The following is a 9616-nucleotide window of genomic DNA, read 5'->3' on the forward strand; positions in this document are numbered from 1 at the left end:
TCTCTGTATTGATGACGTGGCAGTTTAAAATTCTTGTTGTTTTGAGGACTTAAAAATGACAAACCGTTGAGATATATTTATTTTTAATGTTTTTTCTTCTTGTTCTTTGTTCTTCGTTCTGCATTGCGTCTCTTTCCACATGCTAATCAGATGCTTTAATTCACAAACCCAAATTATAAATGCTAAAACACAATTGAGTTACTAAAAATTCAAATCAATAAACCAATCAAAACTAAGATTTCCAAATTTCTAAACAACTAAATCAAATAAAAACCAAAATTTATGCAAACAATCATTCACAACCATGAACTGGTTATGATAATACCCATCAAACCAAATCTTCATCAGCCATATGCTCCTTGCTCAATCCATGGCTTCAACAGCTCAAACGCTTCGTTTGAGATCTCACCGGCGTCGTAAGCGACCCATTCTCTGATTTGTTGCGGGCTTAAGTTCCCATACAGAGACGACCTGCAGTAGAGGTAAGCGTACTATGCTTTACGATTCGAGTCCTAGAGAGCAAAATCGACGGCGTTCGGAGCTTCGGCAAGGACGGGGATTGAACCGGTGATGTTCCGATCTATGTCTCAAGTGGTTGCGTGGCGGAGTACCTCCGGTGTTTCTAGGGTTTCTCACGGTGGTTGATGGAAAGTACAGTTCACGACGACGAAGGGAAAATATATTTTTTTTTCTTTTATTTTTTAGTTAAAAATAAATATATCTCAACGTTTTGTCATTTTTAAGTCCTCAAAACAACAAGAATTTTAAATTGCCACGTAATCAATACAGAGAAGGGCTGTATTGCGGGTGACTTTTGATTTCATAGTATTGACTTGCATTTATTTGATATGGAGATATTCTTGCAAAAAAAAAACTAATTGAAGGGTTTTTTTGCACAAAACCTTTTTCGTTTTCTTTTGTTTTTTATTTATGATTAGGACACTTGTTAAGTTGTAATTCGCTGTTGTGATTTTGGAGATTTTTATCTCATCCTATCTATTTATTTTTTTCGTTTTCTTTTGTTTTTTATTTATGATTAGGACACTTGTTAACTTGTAATTCGCTGTTGTGATTTTGGAGATTTTTTATCTCATCCTATCTATTTAGGATTAATTATTATACAACAAATAAATTTTTTTATTATAAAAATTATATCAAAATTCATAACTTTTTAAACTCTATAAATAGACACTTGGTTCATTTCATTCGGACACACAAAAAAAAATATCATTCCTACCATAATTTTCTTATTATTCTCCCCTAAACTCTTGTTTTCCATCATTTTTTTTTTTTTTTTTGAAATGGATTCAAACAATAATCCTACTCAAAATTCTAGTAATTTTTCTTTTCCGTATCCAAATTCCAACAATAATTCTATGCAAAATTCTTCTAACTATCCTTTTCCCTATCCAAATCCTAGCAATTATCAATTTCAAAATCCTTCTTTCAACCAACATCAAAATATTCCAAATTATAGTTTTCCACCAAATTTTCCTATGCCATTATTTGTTTCAAACTATCATCAATATTATGGATCGATGATGTCATATTCATCTCAACCACCTCCTCCAACAGATAATGTGAAAATGTTCTTAGAGCAATTAAATTTCCCGGATTTTCTTCACAAATTAATCTTGGAGGGATAAGCGGTCCTGATGAAGCAATTCAAAAAATTGAGTTGAGAACATAAAATCTTTATAAAAAATAATTGTCACTTTTAGTTAATTTAATTTTATATTTAATTTAATTTTAGTTGATATTTCAAAATTAATCTAATTGTTATTAATATGCAATCACAAAAATAAAAATATATATAAAAAATTGTAGGGTAGAGTGTTGAATTTTATTAAATAAAATCATTGTAGTGTTAAAAATTTAGATGAGTGTTGAATGATTATGTGGAGGAAAGAGAATATAAGGTGGACTGTTAAAAAGTGAAAAAGTAGGGTGTTGAATAAGTTTACCATTGCACATAGTCTAATATTAATTGGGAAAATGACACCAAAACCCACTTTGGTGTTGAGTTGTTTCACAAAAACCCACTTTACACACTCCCTATACTTTTACAAGTTTTTTTGTAAGGATACACACACATTTTGGACAATTTTGTCCCTCTCCTCTTTCTCTCCTTCTTTTCTCTCTTTTTCTCTTCTTTTTTGTTGTTAACACTTTAAATGGTCATCATAAAACAAATTGTCTATTTATTTATATAAAATATGTTATGATTATATATTTTCTACATTTTAAGATACATATTGCTATATTTTTTATGAATTTTTAGATTATACAATATCCATTTGTCGTTGAATATTTGTTCAATGATAAGTGGATAATTAATTGCAGTATTGTTAATAGATAGTTACTTTTGTTTATTCATACAAAATATACATACATAAATTTGGTTAGATCTCTATCCATAGCATATTATCCATAACACATAGACCAAATAAGTACAAAACCCTTTAATTCTAAATTTTAAATCGTAGAACATAAACCCTTGAACCCAAAACCAAAACTATTCACTTTAAAAAAAAAAATAAACAAAGTTTAGTGGATAGAAAAACTATGGATAGGTCTCCATGGATTTACAAAGCATATCTAGACATTAAGCTGAAGAATAGCAGTTGAATGGTGGCTATGGATGTGATCATGTGGATATTTTTTTGTGGATACCAATGTAGACAGACCAAAGAATCATCATACAACATCCACACAATTAAATCCATAGACACCATGAGCTCCTTGCTTCATATTTTGTGTTGGTCCAGAAACATATACACTCATAAGTGGTTAATAAACAAAATAAAAATTAACAACATTGATTTATTTAGAACATTGAATATCAATCATGTGGATTAGTAGTTATGGATACTTATCTTATAATATCTTGCTCATTCTTTACATGAGCAGAAATTTGTCCAAGATAAATTAGCCACATAGATTTCTTTTAGCTAAATGTTTTTGTACTATTTTTCAGCTAGAAGTAGGTATATTAGAACTTAGAAGTGTCACTAGAAGCATACTACACAATAAACATGGTCATTATTAATCTCAAAGCCTATCCACCAAATTCTGACCACGTGGACAAGCAATCCAGATGAAATTTATTGACAAGTTTGTTGCATGTTCAAACATCACTATAGTTTAGCCACTTAGATGTCTTTTAGCCAAATATTTTTGTACTATTTTTAAGCTAGAATTAGAGATATTAGAACTTAGAAGTGTCACTAGAAGCATACTACACAACAAACATGGTCATTATTAATCTCTAAGCCTATCCACCAAACTCTGACCACGTGGACAAGCAATCCAGATGAAATTTATTGACAAGTTTGTTGCATGTTCAAACATCACCATAGTTTAGGGTTTAAACTTTAGATGGTATATAGATTCAATGTCTATGTTTTGAGTTCAAATTGTATTGTCTAAGGTTCAAGGTGTAGGATTTAGGGGTTAAGGTTAAAAGTTTAGGGTTTAGGTATGTGGATGATGTGTATATATTTTTAATTCATGGTTTAGGATTTAGGGTTCAAGGTGTATGGTTTAGGGTTTAGGATTTAAGATTTAGGGTATAGAGTTTACTGTTTGGGCAAATTTTAACCGATTCGTACTTGAACAGTTCTACGGAATGAACGCGAAGAGATCTTTATTGATTAACGCTCAAAATTACAATAAATCAATATCAACACCCATTGTGGGATGACCTTTTAAGCCATGGCTTTTCCTTCATCAATAATAGTAGCTTGACAGGGTTGTACCTTGAGTATTCTTGGGTTCTTGACCTCCCCTCTTTCACGCTTTTGGGACTCCTCCTTTATAGCTGCCACTAACCCTATTTCTAACTGGGTTGGGGTTAGTCTCGTCGGTTGCAACCTCATGGGTTCGACTTCAATATAGGTCGGTCATACAATAATTATATATTGAAAATATAACTTATTTCTATCCTTGTATTGAATATCCATAATATATACGACCCTCCACATGATATATAATCTTATCAATATAATATAAGACTTATCAATATGATATACGGTCTTATCAATATAATAGACCATCTATTAAGATGACTAACATCGGTTTAAGCTTACCTAACCGGGATATAACCGAGAATGAATTTATTTTTCCCAACAGTCGGTTAAAATTTGCCCAAACATTTACGTTTTTGGGCTTATATGGATTTAGTGTCTATGTGGTGTTATGGTTACGAGCTAAGGATATATCTAACCAAATTTTAATGGTAGAAAAGGTGGATGAGCTTTAAAGTAAACCCTAAACATGGTGATGCTTTAGGGTTTAGAGTTTAGGATTTATGACTTATGTGGATTTAGGGTTTAAGATACAACGACAACATCAAATCCATATATTCATGGTTATGTGGATACCAATAAAATTTGAGGGTTCTAGAGATTTAGGGTTTAAGATACAACAACAATATCAAATCCATATATTCGTAGTCATGTGGATACCAATAGAATTTTTGGTTTATAGAGATTTATGGTTTATGATACAACGATAGTATCAAATCCATATATTTGTGGTCATGTAGATATCCATAGAATTTGTGGATTTTAGAGATTTAGGGTTTAGGATCAACAACAACATCAAATACATATATTCATGGTCATGTGGATACCAATAGAACTTGTGGGTACTAGTAACACATGACCATAAATGTGGGTATTAATAACACATCAAAGTTTGTTATCAAATCCATAATACATGACCATAATTATGGTACTAGCAACACATCAAATCCATATATTCATAGTCATGTGGATACCAACTGAATTTGCGGGTTCTAGAGATTTAGGGTTTATGATACAACGACAACATCAAATCAATATATTCATGTTCATGTGGATACCAATAGAACTTTGGGGTACTGGTAACAAATCAAAGTTTTTTTAAAACTTATCCAAATAGATAACTATTTATGAATGCAATATTTTGTTAATCCATATTGAAATTTCATATTGAAATTTTAGTTAAATAAATTCATTAATTTCTAAATTATTTAATTAATTTAGTTTGAATTTAGAAATTGTTGATTTGACTATGAACACTAATTCAATTATATTTGATTTACATTAGATTCATGAATTTTTTTTTGTGGAAAGAAAAAATATTGAAAGGTGCAAAAAATATTTATTTACAAGTTGCTTAACTTTTTTTTTGTTTGTCAACAACTAAAGTTACTAAACTTAAAATTTAGTATGTTTATCACTAACTAAAGTTACTAAACTTAAAATTTAGTAATGAAAATGAAAAATAAATGTTAAAGAAAAAAATATTAAAAAAGAAAGAGAAAAGTTAGAGAGAGAGATAAAAAGGAAAAAAAAAGTAGAAAGAGAATGTTAGAGCAATTTCATTGGTGATACTGCCAATTGGGTGTCAAAGAGAATAAATAATAATATTTTTATTTTAATCTAATTAATTATTATTATTTTTTTCCCCCAGCCAGTTAAATGATGACACATGTTAGATTCAGTGTCTTTGAGTGTCTCGGCAGAGACACTCTTTTCTCTCTTTCCAACTTTTGTTCTTTTTTTTTTTATTTTTTATTTTATTTTTCTCATCCTATGTAAAGTATGTGCAATGGACATACCCTTAGTTTAGTAAGAATGTGTAAGTTGTAATTTGACACAAGAAAAGTATAGGGATAGTAGAAAGTGAGTGTAAGTGTCAATATTTTTGGGAGAAAGTGAGTGTAGATGGAAAATTCCCATATTAATTTGATTAAAGCACTTATGAGAATATTTTGTGTGTAGCATATTCTGTTCTAGTATTTATAAAACTGTTAACTTTGATTGACGACAAAGTTAAAACATTCATGGCCAAGATAGTCAAGATGGGACAAGACAAGAAATAAATAAGACCAATGTTTTATCAGACCGTGACATATGATTTCATGATTTGTACTATTGTTGCTACATTATTGTTGATAAAAAAAAGGAGAGAAAGTAGAATGATTTATAATTAGAGACTTCAGAAAAACACGAGGAATGCGTTTGGAAGAGACCTGAGAAGACAGTTCAATGGAGGTACGACGTTAAATAGGGAGTGGACAAAATGATTGGTGGCAAACGTTAAAAACATTCATGGCCAAAAATGGTTTATTTGGTAAAATTTTAAGTAGGATTTAGATTTAATATATTTGTTTATTATAAATAAAAATTTAAAAATTGCACGTTAAAAATGGTTGAAGTGACTAATCAAGACAGTAAACGGGTTTTGAGAACTAAAATAAATAAAGACTTAAACGGGTTTTGCACGTTATCTCTAAGTTTGACAATGATTTCATGCTTCACAAACGGTCGAACCACACAATGAGCGGTTTATTCGTTAGCTCTTAACTAATTAACTCTTCAACCTTTATCTTCTCAAATAAAGATTTTTTCTTGGTTTTAAAAGATTAAATTTTTAGGCTCTAATTATTAATTAATACATCTTTATTTGGTAATTGATTTCAAGTAAAAAGTATATATGCATATATCTGTATTTGGTGTATTATTAATTTATTACAGCAAATTTTTCATAGGTATAGAATTAATACCCCTGCTTTTGGAATGTGGTACGGTTTTCTGAAATAAATAATTTTAATCTTTGTGAAAAATATAAGAAATCAATCGACAAAAAATCCGAGTGAGTATTTTTATAATATTTTCTGCTGTACCTATAGTCTTACATAAATATTTGATTATACTTTAACATCAATTGTAACACGTCTTAGAACTTGCTTAGCTGGACTATGATACATGTGAGTTAATTGACTAGACTTTGATTTGTGTCTATTAACCTTTTACAAGTTTCTTCTAATTTTTAGTCGAGTACAGTATAATTAATTCAAAAGATGTAAACCAAAATATTTCATTTGCCCAAAAGCCCAAGTGCCGAACGAACAACTATTCGGATGGGCAAATCCTCTTTGATCTTATTACGTAATTCTAATATATATTTTATTATAGAACGTTACGTGAAACTTTTCTTGTAGACAATGACTTGATAAGACTTTTATATTTCATTAGAGAACGTTACATGCAAAAGGAAACCTTTCCATAATTTAATAGGAGATATCATGCCTAAATTGCTCGAGAGAAACCTCCGTATTGGTTTACTTGTCAAAAATACTTGTTAATGATTATAGAGATCTCAATGATTACTTGTTAATGATATGATACCAATACGGAGATATCAATGCAAACGATAAAAGAGTACGAAACACAATTACTTGTTAATGATTATATGTATGAGTGACATAACGCATTTTTATATGATCGAATGGGTAAATAAAAGTCTCTATTCCCGTAAAGAATAATTGGGGCTGAAGCAAGAGAGTAAGTGACGTTCGGGTGGATAGAGATAAACAGATCTCGATAGCCTCAAAACAAAGCACAAGAGGAAACTAAGGTTTTCGAGATGTAAAGCGTGAAACACGCGCGAAACTTAATGCTCAAATAAAAAGAAGAAAATAAGAAAACAAAACGAAACAAAACACACGATGTCTTGAAAGCACTCCAGTAAGGCCCATCAAAGAGGAGGCTTGCGCTACATCAAAGAAGCTTTTCAACAAACATCTGAAAATCAAGTTCCGACGAACCACACATATCCTTCGTCGCTTCCTCAGCCAAGCGTCGCCACTCTTCTGCCTTCTTTCTCATTTTCTTTCCCTTATCTCCATCCATTAGCTCTCTTAACAACTCCTCAACCTCCTCCCTCCTCACATCTCCACTGATCTCCATCCCCACTTCCCATTCATCACAACAATATTTACAATTTGTTTGCTGCTCTGCAAAGAACGGCCAACAAACCATTGGAACTCCACTGTAGAGACTCTCCAAAGTCGAATTCCATCCGCTATATGTGTTAAAAATCCTCCGACTGCTGGATGTGAAAGGACTTTTGCTTGAGGACACCAACTCGCTAACATCCTTCGATCAGCCGTCTCTGTTAGGACCTCTGTGTAACACCCGTCCCGCCTTATCGGCCAAGACAATGTGTTATTCAAATGGTCCCGCCAAAACGCTTCTTTATTAAAATAAAACTCTTCAATCACAAAACTTGTTTCACTTTCATAGAGCTTTTTAACTTGAGGGAAAAGATAAAAGGGTGAACACAATGACGACATTCTAATCACATTCAACAATCAATGTATAGCATAAAATTGGACTCCACATTCTTGACATACATCCAACAAGCATAACGGTTTCACATAATACTCTACCTAGCATATATAATCATAATAATACTTCAACCATATTTAAACACCAAATTCTCATCATTACACACATTCATCATCAATATCGCTAAACCGAAATCCTATCAGCTTAGCATGGCACGAAACAAATCCCATGTTCGTCCAATCACCATGTACAAAACCAATCCCATGTTCATACAATTACCAGGCACGAAACAAATCCCATGTTTGTGTCCCCAACACACAATCTCATTTCATATCACAACACAACGATCATCATGTTACACATCAGCTCATCATATCATGTCATCATTCATTATAATCATACATCTGATCATCATATCAAAACATACAATATCAAACAATAGACATATCCAATCACATAGTTTCCAAGTCAATACAAGCAATTCATGAAGAACATGCTTAGAAAATAATCATTGTGTTTCCGCGATTACCACCCTCACCTTTGCCACTTAAATGATGGATATCAATTCTCCTTTTACTTTTAATGTCAGACCCAAGATTCATGAAAATTCCTACAAAGTTGCAGCTCCATCCAACCTCATTTGCCAACCAAACATTACAATGTCACCATTTATTCTATGCAAACAAGCCTCATAAACACACGGGTAAAACAACAACTAACCGTTAAAATCACAATCCCACCGTTGAATATTTAGGTTGTAGTACCTTGAAGCTTCCCACCAAATCTCAGCTCGATCAGGTAAGTGTTGGACCACCAAACGCTGTTCCAAGGAGATGAACTCGAATCTGATTTTTAGTGTTGCAGGTTCGGACTGTTTTAGATATTTCTTTCGTAGGAAGCAATGAACATAACTTCTTGAGTATAACTCCGATCGGACTTCCGTCAGTTGCTGCGAGCTCCTGGCTTGATGTTGATCACGCCGGTGTATTTGTATTACCATACCGATGTCACCTCCGATGTCAGAGAGCCTCCAAAGATGCCTCCTCCAAACTGTTTTCCCTCCCTTCTTCCTCTTTCTTATTTTCTTTTCTCCCCCTTATCTACTCCGACTTTTCTCCTCCACCACCACCGAGGCTTTCCACGGCCATGACATGAATAAACAGATCCCACCTGTGTTCTCCACCACCGTCGCAACGTCTCGTTCTCCCCTTTCCTTCACGACTACTGAAACAACCCTTCCCGTTTTTTTTTTTTTAATACCTTAATTTACTAGTGGTCCCATACCCACTAACATCCTAACATCAATCAATAACCGCGGATAATCAAATAAAACAAATTCCATTAAACCAAAAGAATTCCAACATTCAAATCCAATAACCAATAACATCAATCAAATAAAGAGATAACCAACAACTAACATCCTACAATGTTCCTTTGACTTAATCTAGCAACCTAACAACAGCTAGACCACAATCAATCAAGTCTCTAGAACATCC

The 9616-nt window shown here is 32.3% G+C and overlaps 1 pseudogene; it reads right to left on the reverse strand.

Annotated features, from left to right (window-relative positions):
• The window catches only part of LOC104759355, an 11614-nt pseudogene continuing 9548 nt past the window's right edge, over positions 7551-9616 (reverse strand).

This window comes from Camelina sativa, chromosome 17 (genome assembly GCF_000633955.1).
Source record: "Camelina sativa cultivar DH55 chromosome 17, Cs, whole genome shotgun sequence".
In the NCBI taxonomy this organism is placed as follows: domain Eukaryota; kingdom Viridiplantae; phylum Streptophyta; class Magnoliopsida; order Brassicales; family Brassicaceae; genus Camelina; species Camelina sativa.